Genomic DNA, 15,002 nt, shown 5'->3' with positions numbered 1-15,002 from the left:
TGTTCTGCTCCTCTCTGGCTAATTGTCACTTAAAACCCAATCCCTTATGACCCAGCAATCACACTGCTGGGCATACACACAGAGGAAACCAGAATTGAAAGAGACACGTGTACCCCAATGTTCATCGCAGCACTGTTTATAATAGCCAGGACATGGAAGCAACCTAGATGTCCATCAGCAGATGAATGGATAAGAAAGCTGTGGTACATATACAGAATGGAGTATTACTCACCTATTAAAAAGAATACATTTGAATCAGTTCTAATGAGGTGGATGAAACTGGAGCCTATTATACAGAGTGAAGTAAGCCAGAAAGAAAAACAGCAATACAGTATACTAACACATATATATGGAATTTAGAAAGATGGTAATGATGACCCTGTATGCGAGACAGCAAAAGAGACACAGGTGTATAGATCAGTCTTTTGGACTCTGTGGGAGAGGGCGAGGGTGGGATGATTGGGGAGAATGGCATTGAGACATGTATAATATCATGTATGAAATGAATCGCCAGTCCAGGTTCAATGCATGATACAGGATGCTTGGGGCTGGTGCACTGGGATGACCCAGAGGGTTGGTACGGGGAGGAAGGTGGGGGGGTTCAGGATGGGGAACACGTGTACACCCGTGGTGGATTCATGCTGATGAATCCATTGCAAAACCAATACAATATTGTAAAGTAATTAGCCTCCAATTAAATAAAATTATATTTTAAAAAAGAATACATAAATAAATAAATAAAACCCAATCCAACTGAGATATCCTCTGGAGGACTATACGCAAGTTTCCCACGATGAATCATTAATGAAACCTTCTCGAGGCCCCCACTCCACCCCTCCCTGTGCCGTTTGATTCACGTTATACAGCAGATGGCTCGTCTTCCCCTTCTCGGGGGCTCCGCATACAAAGATCTCTCTTCTGCTGTTCACGACTCTGTCCTGAAGGGGGCGACAGAGGATGAGGTGGTTGGATGGCGTCATTGATTCAGTGCATGTCTGATAGTTGTCTGTGGTCCTTTAGGTCTCAGGCTTGGGGAACAAAACCAGTGACCCTACATTTTCTGGCTTTCACAGGTGGTCATTCCAAGAAGTACGTTGGCATACTTAGGACATGTAAAGGGCTTCTCAGGTGGCACTAGCAGCAAAGAACCCGCCTGCCAATGCAGGAGACATAAGAGACGTGGGTTCGATCCCTGGGTCAGGAAGGTCCCCTGAGATCCCTGGGTCAGGAAGGTCCCCTGCAGGAGGGCATGGCAACCCACTCCAGTATTTTTTTGTTTTACTGAGGAGATATGCATCTTTTCTGGCTATTTTGAGTCTTTGCTGCTGTGTGGGGAATTCTCTCCAGCTGCAGTGTGCAGGCCCCTCACTGCGGCGGCCTCCCCAGCTGTGGGGCACAGAGTTCCAGGCACACGGGTTCAGCAGGTTCAGCTCAAGGGCCCCAGAGGGCAGGCTCTGTGCCTATGGCACACGGGCACAGCTGCTCCGCAGCACGTGGGACCCTCCTGGACCAGGGATAGAGCCAGCGGCCCCTGCAGTGCAAGGCGGACTCCCAACCACTGGACCCCCAAGGAAGTCCCCCGCTCTAGTACTCCTGCCTGGAGAACCCCACGGACAGGGGAGCCTGGTGGGCTATGGTCCATAGGATCAAAAAGAGTCAGACACGGCTGAAGCGACATGGCAGGGATGCAGGGTGGCCTGTAAAGTGTGCCCACATACAAACCATTTAAGTTCTCACTCTCACAGTTTATCCGTTCACTTACTGTTGCTGCTGTTCTGAATTTTTGTCATTCTAACAGGTGTGTATCTTCTTGTTTCAATGTGTATTTCCTTAAGACATATGATGTGGAGGATATCTTCATATGCTTATTTGGCATCTGAATGTCTTTGGTGAGATGTCTATTAAGCTCTTTGGCCTAGTTTTAAAATTGGGTGATGGTTTTCCTTATGGTTGAGGATGATGTGTTCGTTGTATATTTTGGATAGCAGTCCGGTACCAGCGGTGTCTTTTGAGGTATTCCCTTCCAGTCTGTGCCTTTTCTTATTCTTATTTCTCAGGCCACTTAAAAAAAAATTATTTATTTGGCTGTGATAGGTCTTGGTTAAAGCATTCGAGATCTTTAGTTCTCTGACGAGGAATCAAACCCGGGCCCCCTGCATTGCGATTGAGTAGTCACAGCCACTGGACCACAGGGGAGTCCCCAACTTATACCACTTTTAAGAGACATCTGACTTCTTGTAGCTGAATGCATTCGTACAGAGACAAGGACGTATACTATGTAGGTGAGATATCCTCCCGTGGCGCCCTGTCCTCCTTTGGCCAGTGGGTGGCCAATTCCTTGTTCCTTCTTCTGCCTCAAGGATGCAAAATGTTTGAACCCAAGTCATTGGAAACATTCCTGAAGAGAGTCATTCAGTCTTGGGGTCCTTGGAGTTGCCGCCATTCTGTGTTTTCTGAGATATAATGATTTGGCTTTTCCATAGATTCGACCAGGCACCTCATAGACTTCCAATAGATTCAATACTTTTGCTGAAGTTAGATTAAGCAATTTACTAATTCCATCAACAACTCTTTATCTAGTGCCTACTGTGTGTCTTGAGAGTCCCTTGGACTGCAAGGAGATCCAACCAGTCCATTCTAAAGGTGATCAGCCCTGGGTGTTTTTTGGAAGGAATGATGCTAAAGCTGAAGCTCCAGTACTTTGGCCACCTCATGTGAAGAGCTGACTCATTGGAAAAGACTTTGATGCTGGGAGGGATTGGGGGCAGGAGGAAAAGGGGACGACCGAGGATGAGATGGCTGGATGGCATCACCGACTCGATGGACGTGAGTTTGAGTGAACTTCGGGAGTTGGTGATGGCCAGGGAGGCCTGGCGTGCTGCGATTCGTGGAGTCGCAAAGAGTCATACACGACTGAGTGACTGAACTGAACTGAACTGAACTGTGTGCTAGGCACCGTTCTAAGCATTCGGTATACAGTAGTGAACGACATAAACCAAAGCCCTGTCCTCACGGAGCTTATTACACTATGGTGGAAAAGTCAGACAATAAGCAAGTCGCATAAAGTACATGCATGCTCAATGGTGTTCAGTGCAATGGAGGATGTGGTTGGCTTCAGGCATAGCCGAATCCAGCAGCTGCAGCAATGCTAGACTCTAAAACCTGGCAAGGGGATAGGGAATGCCTGGGTGTTTTGCCTGTCTGTAAGCCATGAAATCAAAAGATGCTTGCTCCTTGGAAGAAAAGCTATGATGAACCTAGACACTGTATTCAAAAGCAAACATATCACTTTGCCAACAAAGGTCTGATAGTCAAAGCAACGGTTTTTCTGGTAAAGTCATGTACAGATGTGAGAACTAGACCATAGAGAAGGCTGAGCGCCAAAGAATGGACGCCTTTGAGCTGTGCTCTTGGAGAAGACTCCTGAGAGCCCCTTGGGCTGCAAGGAGATCCAACCAGTCCATCCTAAAGGAGATCAGTCCTGAGTGTTCATTGGAAGGACTGATGCTGAACCTGAAGCTCCAATGTTTCGGCCACCTGATGCAAAGAGCCAACTCATTGGAAAAGACCCTGATGCTGGGAAAGATTGAGGGCAGGAGGAGAAGGGGCAGCAGAGGATGAGATGGCTGGATGGCATCATCGACTCAATGGACATGAGGCTGAGCCAGCTCCAGGAAACAGTGAAGGAGGGGAGCCTGGCGTGCTGCCGTCCATGGGGTCGCAAAGAGACACGACTGAGCGACTGAACAGCAGCAACAAGAAGCACAGGTTGGGGAAGGGCTGAGAGTCCAAAGCATGCAGGGTGGCCCAAGGGAGCTGACGCTATTCACTGAGGGGCGAAGGACCCACGGGGCTGAGTCCTGATGGTTTCCACACAGACGGCAACGGCAAGGGTGAGAGTGTTGGGCTGAGAGGAAAAGGGGAAGGACTTGGAAGGAGTATGTAGAGTTCAGGGGCCGCTCCAGACTTCTGCCAATTGAAGTGTGGAGGCCTGGGCTTCCTTTGCTCCCGATAGAGTCGATTTCTGTTGCTTACAATCAAAGACTTCTAACTCACACACACACACACACACCACCCCTATGCTGTGCCAGGTTCTGCTAGACACTGAGAACACAGAGGAAAATTAGACACAGACCAGTTCCCAGAAAACTCCCAGCCTGTAGGGGCAGCTAGACAGTAAGAAGTGCCCTGCAGTTTATGGGCACCCACTGGCATCCCAGGCACCCACTGGCATCCCAGGTAAAGGGTCTGCCTGCAATGCAGGAGACTCGGGCTCCATCCCTGTGTGGGGAGACTCCCTCGAGGAGGGCATGGCAACCCACTCCAGTCTTCCGGCCTGGAGAATTCTATGCACAGAGGAGCCTGGCGGGCTATAGTCCACAGGGTCGCAGAGAGTCGGACACAACTGAGGGACTAACACTTTCACTTCACTGTCAGGGAAGGTCAAGTTTTTACTTTTTCAGTTCAGTTCAGTCACTCAGTTGTGTCCGACTTTTTGCAACACCATTGCCTGCAGCACGCCAGGCTTCCATGTAAATCACCGACTCCCGGAGTTTACCCACTCATGTCTATTGAGTCGATGATGCCATCCAACCACCTCATCCTTTCTCAGCCCTCAATCTTTCTCAGCATCAGGGTATTTTCAAACGAATTAACTCTTCTCATCAAGAGGCCAAAGTATTGGAGTTTCAGATTCAACATCAGTCCTTCCAATGAATATTCAGGACTGATCTCCATTAGGATGGACTGGTTGGATCTCCTTGCAGTCCAAGGGACTCTCAAGAGTCTTCTCCAACACCACAGTTCAAAAGCATCAATTCTTTGGCACTCAGCTTTCTTTACAGTCCATCTCACATCCATACAGTTCAGTTAAGTTCAGTTCAGTTGCTCAGTCGTGTCCAACTCTTTGCAACCCTGTGAATCTCAGCACGCCAGGCCTCCCTGTCCATCACCAACTCCCGGAGTTCACTCAGACTCACGTCCATCGAGTCAGTGATACCATCCAGCCATCTCATCCTCTGTCGTCCCCTTCTCCTCCTGCCCCCAATCCCTCCCAGCATCAGAGTCTTTTCCAATGAGTCAACTCTTCACATGAGGTGTCCAAAGTACTGGAATTTCAGCTTTAGCATCATTCCTTACAAAGGACACCCAGAACTGATCTCCTTCAGAATGGACTGGTTGGATCTCCTTGCAGTCCAAGGGACTGTCAAGAGTCTTCTCCAACAACACAGTTCAAAAGCATCAATTCTTCAGCACTCAGCCTTCTTCACAGTCCAACTCTCACATCCATACATGACCACAGGAAAAACCATAGCCTTGACTAGACGGACCTTTGTTGGCAAAGTAATGTCTCTGCTTCTCAATATGTTGTCTAGGTTGGTCGTAACTTTCCTTCCAAGGAGTAAGCATCTTTTAATTTCATGGCTGCAGTCACCATCTGCAGTGATTTTGGAGCCCCCCAAAATAAAGTCTGACACTGTTTCCCCATCTATATCCAATGAACTGATGGGACCGGATGCCATAGTCTTCGTTTTCTGAATGTTGAGCTTTAAGCCAACTTTTTCACTCTCCTTTTTTCACTTTCATCAAGAGGCTCTGTACTTCCTCTTCGCTTTCTGCCATGAGGGTGGTGTTATCTGCATACCTGAGGTTATTGATATTTCTCCTGGCAATCTTGATTCCAGCTTGTGCTTCTTCCAGCCCAGCGTTTCTCATGATGTACTCTGCATATAAGTTACATAAGCAGGGTGACAATATACAGCCTTGATGGACTCCTTTTCCTATTTGGGACCAATCTGTTGTTCCATGTCCAGGTCTAACTGTTGCTTCCTGACCTGCATATAGGTTGCTCAAGAGACAGGTCAGGTGGTCTGGTATTCCCATCTCTTGAAGAATTTTCCACAGTTTATTGTGATCCACACAGTCAAAGGCTTTGGCATAGTCAATAAAGCAGAAATAGATGTTTTTCTGGAACTCTCTTGCTTTTTCGATGATCCAGCAGATGTTGTCAATTTGATCTCTGGTTCCTCTGCCTTTTCTAAAATCAGCTTGAACATCAGGAAGTTCACGGTTCATGTATTGCTGAAGCCTGGCTTGGAGAATTCGGAACATTACTAGCATGTGAGATGAGTGCAGTTGTGCAGTAGTTTGAGCATTCTTTGGCGTTGCCTTTCTTTGGGATTGGAATGAAAACTGACCTTTTCCAGTGCTGTGGCCACTGCTGAGTTTTCCAAATTTGCTGGCATATTGAGTGCAGCACTTTCACAGCATCATCTTTCAGGATTTGAAATAGCTCGACTGGAATTCCATCACCTCCACTAGCTTTGTTTGTAGTGATGCTTTCTAAGGCCCCCTTGACTTCACATTCCAGGATGTCTGGCTCTAGGTGAGTGATCACACCATCGTGATTACCTTGGTCGTGAAGATCTTTTTTGTACAGTTCTTCTGTGTATTCTTGCCACCTCTTCTTAATATCTTCTGCTTCTGTTAGGTCCATACCATTTCTGTCCTTTATCGAGCCCATCTTTGCATGAAATGTTCCCTTGGTATCTCTAATTTTCTTGAAGAGATCTCTAGTCTTTCCCATTCTGTTTGCCATTCTATATCTTTGCTTTGATCGCTGAGGATGGCTTTCTTATCTCTCCTTTCTATTCTTTGGAACTCTGCATTCAGATGCTTATATCTTTCCTTCTCTCCTTTGCTTTTCACTTCTCTTCTTTTCACAGCTATTTGTAAGTCCTTCCCACACAGCCATTTTGCTTTTTTGCATTTCTTTTCCATGGGGATGGTCTTGATCCCTGTCTCCTGTACAATGTCACGAACCTCATTCCATAGTTCATCAGGCACTCTGTCTATCAGATCTAGGCCCTTAAATCTAGTTCTCACTTCCACTGTATAATCATAAGGGATTTGATTTAGGTCATACCTGAATGGTCTAGCGGGTTTCCCTACTTTCTTCAACTGAAGTCTGAATTTGGCAACAAGGAATTCATGATCTGAGCCACAGTCCACTCCTGGTCTTGTTTTTGTTGACTGCATAGAGCTTCTCCATCTTTGTCTGCAAAGAATATAATCAGTATGATTTTGGTGTTGACCATCTGGTGATGTCTATGTGTAGAGTCTTCCCTTGTGTTGTTGGAAGATGGTGTTTGCTATGACCAGTGTGTTCTCTTGGCAAAACTCTATTAGCGTTTGCCCTGCTTCATTCCGCATTCCGAGGCCAAATTTGCCTGTTATTCCAGGTGTTTCTCGACTTCCTACTTTTGCATTCCAGTCCCCTGTAATGAAAAGGACATCTTTTTTGGGTGTTAGTTCTAAAAGGTCTTGTAGGTCTTCATAGAACTGTTCAACTTCAGCTTCTTCAGTGTTACTGGTTGGGGCACAGACTTGGATTACTGTGATATTGAATGGTTTGCCTTGGAAACGAAAGAGATCATTCTGTCTTTTTGAGATTGCATCCAAGTACTGCATTTTGGACTCTTTTGTTGACCATGATGGCTACTCCATTTCTTCTAAGGGATTCCTGCCCACAGTAGTAGATGTAATGGTCATCTGAGTTAAATTCACCCATTCCAGTCCATTTTAGTTCACTGATTCCTAGAATGTCGACATTCACTCTTGTCTTGATTCATGGACCTAACATACCAGGTTCCTATGCAATATTGCTTTTTACAGCATCAGACCTTGCTTCTGTCACCAGTCACATCCACAACTGGGTATTGTTTTTGCTTTGGCTCCATCCCTTCATTCTTTCTGGAGTTATTTCTCCACTGATCTCCAGTAGCATATTGGGCACCTACCGACCTGGGGAGTTCCTCTTTCAGTATCTTATCATTTTGCCTTTTCATACTGTTCATGGGGTTCTCAAGGCAAGAATACTGAAGTGGTTTGCCATTCCCTTCTCCAATGAACCACATTCTGTCAGACCTCTCCACCATTACCCGCCCATCTTTGATGGCCCCACAGGGCATGGCTTAGTTTCACTGAGTTAGACAAGGCTGTGGTCCATGTGATCAGATTGACTAGTTTTTTGTGATTATAGTTTCAGTGTTTCTGGCCTCTGATGCCCTCCGCAACACCTACCATCTTACTTGGGTTTCTCTTACCTTGGACGTGGGGTATCTCTTCACGGCTGCTCCACCAAAGCACAGCCACTGCTCCTTACCTTGGACAAGGGGTATCTCCTCACCACTGCCTCTCCTGACCTTGAACGTGGAGTAGCTCCTCTCAGCTCTCCTGCACCCGCACAGCCACCGCTCTTTGGACGCTCCACCACATCCATACATGACCACTGGAAAAACCATAGCCTTGATTAGATGGACCTTTGTCGGCAAAGTAATGTCTCTGCTTTTTAATATGCTGTCTAGATTGGTCATAACTTTCCTTCCAAGGAGTAAGTGTCTTTTAATTTCATGGCTGCAGTCACCATCTGCAGTGATTTTGGAGCCCCAAAAAATAAAGTCTGACACTGTTTCCACTGTTTCCCCGTCTATTTGCCATGAAGTGATGGGACCAGATGCCATTATCTTCGTTTTCTGAATGTTGAGCTTTAAGCCAACTTTTTCACTCTCCTCTTTCACTTTCATCAAGAAGCTCTTTAGTTCTTCTTCACTTTCTGCCATATGGTTTCATAAGATTCAAATTTCTTATAAAAAGAAAATATTGAAAACTCCCGGGCAGTCTAGTGGTTAGGACTTGGCACTCTCATTGCCTTGGGCCTGAGTTCAATCCCTGGTCAGGGAGCTAAGATTTTGTAAGCTGTGGGCACGGCCGCACACCCCCCCCCCCCAAAAAAAAAATTGCTTCGTAATTGGAAGAATTAAAAGCTTCAAGTATTTTTGATACTTCTCCAACCTTTTTATATTGGTAGAAAATTCATACCAAGCCCTCAACTGTTAAAACACAAGGATAGCACCTCGGTCTTCCCCGGTGGTGCTTGTGGTGAAGAACCCACCTGCCAGTGCAGCAGATGTAGGAGACGCGGGTTGGATCCCTGGGTCGGGAAGATCCCCTGGAGGAGGGAAACCCGCTCCAGCATTCTCGCCTGGAGAATCCCATGGACAGAGGAGCCTGCTGGGCTACAGTCCACGGGGTCATAAGAATCAGACGTGAGAGTCAGACATGACTTAGCAACTAGCCACTACCTGGCTCAAGCGGTCAATTATGTTAGGCACACTTTGCCAATTGAAACTCCATGAAGGAAAGAAAAGGGATGACTGGGGTCAGTGATAAAGGAGGCTAGTGGTAGCTTTCCCAAATAATTCAGCCTCAAAAGGCGACTCAGAGGACATCCCTGGTGCTCCAGCAGTTGAGAACCCATGCTTTCATTGCAGAGGGTGCAAGTTCAACCCCTAGTTGGGAAGCTAAGCTCCTGCATGCTGCGAAGTGTGGTCAGACCAAGGCAAAGTGAACAAACCAAAAAGAGAAGACTCGTATTTCTGTAGGAGGAAAGGAAACGGGAGAGTATTGCAAGTAAACGGATCAGAATAAGCCAAGATAACAGTTATGAAAGGAAACTAGGTGTTCCAGGCCTGAGGAGGCGTCCAAGACTATGGAAAGAGACGTTCTAGTTATGGGGACTTATGCAGGGTCATAGCCTGGGTACGTATAATGTAAGCTAAAATATGCTGAGAAATCCTAAGTTTATACAGAAGACAAAGAGGAGAGTGCTTAAAAGAATCTTACACGTGACCTACTGTGTGCCTGCCTTGCGTAAAAAGTGTCTCTTGACTTGTGCTGAGTGAAGGCAATCTTAGAAGTCTTTCTCAACCTTTAATTCAGTTACTACATTTTTAAGAAAATCTGCTGTAGTGTTTTTTTAAGTGTTAGTCTCTCAATCATGTCTGACTCTTCGTGAAGCCAAAGACTGTAGCCCACCAGGCTCATCTGTCCATGGAATTCTCCAGACAAAAATACAGGAGTGGGTTGCCATTTCCTTCTCCAGGGGATCCTACCGACCCAGGGATCGAACCTGGTTCTCCTGCATTGGCAGGCAGATTCTTTACCTTCTGAGCCACCAAGGAAGCCCGAACTCCCCTACAAGTCCCCATTACTAGCCGAGTCTGCTTCCTCTCCACTTTGCCGAGCTCTGGTCCTCATCTACGTCCGTGCCTACCTCTACTGCAGACCTTCGACAGAAGTGAAATCTGTTGGGTTTTGTGTTCCTGGCATACAGGCCGTGTTCGAGCACACAGTAGGCTATGAACGCTTACTGATATGGCCTAAAGCCGGACTGCAAATTCGGGGTGTTTTGCCTGCTTACCTCAAGTCCAATTGAAACTTAGAGGAAAAAAAAACAAACGTTCCCATCGGTTCTGTAATTCCACAGAGATCAGGGAAGGGAGGTGTCAGAGAGCCTCAGCTTTGGTTTAAGATGTTTTCCCTGCTGGTCGGCAGGGAGGACAAAGGCACCCTGTCAGTGTCTAGACACACGCAGTTTGGAGGATGCGGTGGGCTATGGTGTGCGGTGGGTCTGCTGGGAACTCCTGCTCAGGACCGAGGTCAGCTCCCCGCACGCTGGCATGAATTCAAGGAGATGCCCTTGCCTTCTGATTGCTGAACCCTCTGGCCCCTTCCTGAAAATTCTGTCCCCAAGTGGATGCTCTGGCCATCTCGTCACTGAGGCAGAGACATCAAGGAAGGAAGGAGACTTAACTGTATGCATTCTGATTCATCTTACTCGAGATTTTCAGGTAAGGATACTGGGTATTTCATTTGCTGGGGAACAAAGTGAAGGAAATGTAAAGAAGGTAAGACAGGAAATGGTGCATGCAGGCCACTACTCTGTGTCAGATGCTTTGCTGAGTGGCTCCCGTGAATTATCTCCATAAATTCTCTAAATAATCCTATGATATACTTATAAAGAAGAATAAAGAGGCTCTTGATGAGAGTGAAAGAGGAGAGTGAAAAAGCTGGCTTAAAACTCAACATTCAAAAAACTAAGATCATGGCATCTGGTCCCATCACTTCATTGCAAGGATATGGGGGAAAAGTGGAAACGGTGACAGACTGTTTTCTTGGACTCCAAAATCACTGCAGATGGTGACTGCAGCCATGAAATTAAAAGATGCTTGCTCCTTTGAAGGAAAGCTATGGCCAATGGAGACAGCATATTAAAAAGGAGATACATTACTTTGCCAACAAAGGTCCGTCTAGTCAAGGCTATGGTTTTTCCAGTGGTCATGTATGGATGTGAGAGTTGGACCATAAAGAAGGCTGTGTGTGTTAGTCATTCAGTCATGTCCAACTCTTTCTGACCCAATGGGCTGTAGCCCACCAGGCTCCCCTGTCCATGGGATTTTCCAGGCAAGAATACTAGAGTGGGTATCCCTTTCCTCCTCCAGAGGGATCTTCCCGACCCAGGGACTGAAACTGGGTTTCCTGCATTGCAGGCGGAGCTTTATTATCTGAGCTACTGGGTGCCAAAAAAACTGATGCTTTTGAACTGTGGTGTTGGAGAAATCCTTTGAGAGTCCTTTGGACTGCAAAGAGATCAAACCAGTCCATCCTAAAGGAGATCAGTCCAGAATATTCATTGGAAGGACTGATGCTGAAGCTGAATCTCCAGTACTTCGGCCACCTGATATGAAGAGCCAGCTCATTTGAAAAGACCCTGATGCTGGGAAAGATTGAAGGCAAAAGGAGAAAGTGGGTGACAGAGGATGAGATGGTTGGATGGCATCACCCACTCAACGGACATGAGTTTGAGCAAGCTCTGGGAGATAGTGAATGACAGAGAAGCCTGGAATGCTGCAGTCCATGAGGTTGCAAAGAGGCAGACATAACTTAGCAACTGAACAACCACAAACTTATAATAAATATGGTTCCTGTTTTATGAACAGAGAAACTGAAGTTCAGTAAGTAAAAATGCTTGATGTGATCCCAGTAAGTATAGAGAATTTGGAGCTGGACCTCAGGTCCACGTGATTCTGAAGCCTGATTTATTTCTGTTGTACCAAGATGTCACTCAGGCATGCTGGAAAAGGAACAGCTGGGCTGGGAGCTGAGAATCAGGGCTGAAGTTCCCACAAAGCTAACTGACTTGGGTCCACGTCTGGTCACAGCTTTGTGTCTCTGCTGGAGCTGTTCCTTCTCCCTGGGTTGCCCATCACTGTATCTGTTTTCTAACTTTCAGAACCCTTCAAGGCTCAGTTAAAATGTCAGAGGTTTCCCCAGCCCTTCCTTGTGCAAACAGATACCCCTTCATCAAATTTCTGCCCTCTCCTGCTGTGTGCATGAGTGCTTCCTCTGTGAGAATGGGTTACATGAATAAGCCAGGACTGAAATCCGGTTTGGACAGGTTCAAGCACATGCGAGTCATTTCACGTGGAGAAGCGGCAGAGTCTAGAGGGATGATCTCTGGCTGCAGGACTAGAGAGACCCAGGTTCGACCCTGAGCAGGTCTCTTCACTTCTCCCAGCTTTAGCTCCTTGTCTGCAAAACACAGCGCATAACACTCCACTCGCAGAATGGCCGCAGCCTGTGCTGATGAAATAGCGTGCATCTGTGGAAATTGTTAATTAATAATTATCCATTATCATCCATTAATTAGTATTATTCATTTATTCACTCAATTATTATTCATTAGTAATAATTAATGAGAGATGATACCTATATTTGGATGGCATACTGTTTATTTAGTTTTAATTTTTTGGGGGGGCCACACTGTATGTGGGATTTTAGTTCCCTGACCAGGGATCAAAGCCACACCCCCTTGCAGTGGAAGCATGCATGGACCACTGGACCACCAAGAAAGCCCCTGGCATACTGTTTAATATTAACAGACAACACTGGTCGTGTGCCCTGTGTCAGAGACTTGATACACGGCAACCCTATGAGTACTCTGTAAGTACTAAAATTATCTCCAACTTGCATATGAGGTTTTACGAGAACCTATAGCTTGGCTAAATCTCATGGCTATTCAGTCATTGTCGTTCAGTTGCTAAGTCATGTCCAACTCTTTGCGACCAAATGGACACAGCTATTTAATGGAAGGTTGAATGTTCAGATCCAGGTCTATCTGACTTTAGTTAACGATGCAGATATTAGATCATCTGAGATGAAGCTAATTACATATATCTTCTTTTTTTCCCTTGAAAGTCTATTGAGGGTAGGACAGGTTAGGTAACTTGCCCAAGTTTAGCCAATAAGGGATACTTAGATAGAAAGCTGGGCTTCCCTGGTGGCTTAGCGTGAAAGAATCTGCCTGCAGTGCAGGAGACCTGGGTCCGAACCCTGGGTCGGGAAGATCCCTGCAGGAGGAAAAGGGCAATCCACTCCAGTATTCTGGGAAATCCCATGGACAGAGGAGCCTGGCGGGTATAGTCCACGGGATCACAAGGAGCTGGACACTACTGAGTGACTAACACACGCATGCGCTCACACGCAGAGAGAACTCCTACTAGACAGGCCGTGCCTGTTCGTCTTCACGCCCACTCTGTACTGGGCGGAGCACATGTCGATGCTCCCGAAACGTTTCCGGGATGGCATGAGCAGACAAGGCGGGAATCCTGACTCAGGGTGTGTATTCTTCTGCCCACACTGTGTCAACTCCCTTCCAAATCAACAACCACCAGAACCTGAAGACACAGTCACCGAGGCCGAGATCAGGTGCTCCCAGCCACCACCCCCATCCTGGGCTTCTGCACCTCCTAGAAGATGTGGTGCCCTTAAATCCACCCTCAATCCATCACACATTAAATAAACACGTACTGAGTACTTATAATGTACCAGGCGACGTGCTCTTTTGCCGGGTCTCCAGGGTAGAGTTCTGAGTGAGACAGACCTAGCTCCTTCCTCCAGGCTTGCAGCCCAGTTGGCGAGACACTGAATAACTGAACAAGCATACAAGTAATTTAAAATGATAACAGTTGGTTTGTAATATGCGGATAGAAAATAAAGACACACAGTTTGATAGAGAATTTCTTAAGGAAGGGTTATCTGGACTTCCCTGATGGCTCAGACAGTAAAGCATCTGCCTACAATGCGGAAGACCTGGGTTCAATCCCTGGGTCTGGAAGATCTCCAGGAGAAGGAAATGGCAACCCACTCCAGTATTCTTGCCTGGAAAATTCCATGGACAGAGAAGCCTGGTAGTCTACAGTCCATGGGGTCGCAAAGAGTCGGACACGACTGAGTGACTTCATTTTCCTTTCTTTTCCTATCTGAAGACAAGACATTGAAAAATTATGCCAAAGATGTCTAGGATTCCCAGAAATGGGAAAAGCAAGAAGGGGGAGAAAGTATCCCAGACAAAAGGGACTACATGTGGGAATTCTTTAAGGCTGGCAGGACCTTGCAACATTTGAGGAAATGGAAGCGTCCCTGTAGGGCTTTGATAGATGGAAGAAGAGGAACCATGACGTGAGTTAAAACTGATACAGCCACTGGGAAAACAGTATGGCGTTTCCTTAAAAAAACAAAAATAGAGCTACCATATGACCCAGCAATCCCACTCCTGGGCATACACCCAGAGGAAAACATAATTCAGGATATATGTGCACCCCCCAGTGTCCATTGCAGCAACAGGCGCTACATGGAAGCAACACAAGTGTCTCGACGGGGGATGGATAAAGAAGGTGAGGCACACACATACAGATGGAATAGTACTCGGTCATGGCAAGGAGTGAGATAGGGCCACTTGTGGAGATGAACCTAGAGACTGCTGTGCAGAGTGCAGTAAGCCAGGACGGGGACAACAAGTATCGCATATTAACATGCGTACGTGGAATCTAGGGAAGTGGCACAGATGATCGTATTTGCAGAGCAGAGATAGAGACAGACAGAGCACAAACGTGTGCACACCAAAGGGACATGTGGAGTGGTGGGGCAGGAGGAATTGGGAGGCTGGGGTTGACACACGTCCACTATTGGTACTGTGTGTAAGACAGACAAGTGAGCAGAACCCACTGCATAGCGCGGGGAACTCTATCAGTGCTCTGCGGTGAGCTGACTGGGAGGGACGTCCAAGCGGAGGGAGGGTCTGTACACGCATGGCTGATTCA

General features: G+C 46.8%; 1 protein-coding gene across 1 annotated transcript in view; it reads right to left on the bottom strand.

Moving 5' to 3' along the window:
• LOC128062818 (zinc finger protein 850-like) overlaps nt 1-15,002 on the bottom strand; it is a 782,010-nt gene that overhangs the window by 521,377 nt on the left and 245,631 nt on the right. The gene's annotated exons all lie outside the window — the stretch shown is intronic.

The sequence above is a fragment of the Budorcas taxicolor genome, chromosome 18 (assembly GCF_023091745.1).
Source record: "Budorcas taxicolor isolate Tak-1 chromosome 18, Takin1.1, whole genome shotgun sequence".
Lineage (NCBI taxonomy): Eukaryota > Metazoa > Chordata > Mammalia > Artiodactyla > Bovidae > Budorcas > Budorcas taxicolor.
Note: the sequence above shows the minus strand (reverse complement) of the source record. Positions and strands in the feature narration are given on the sequence as shown.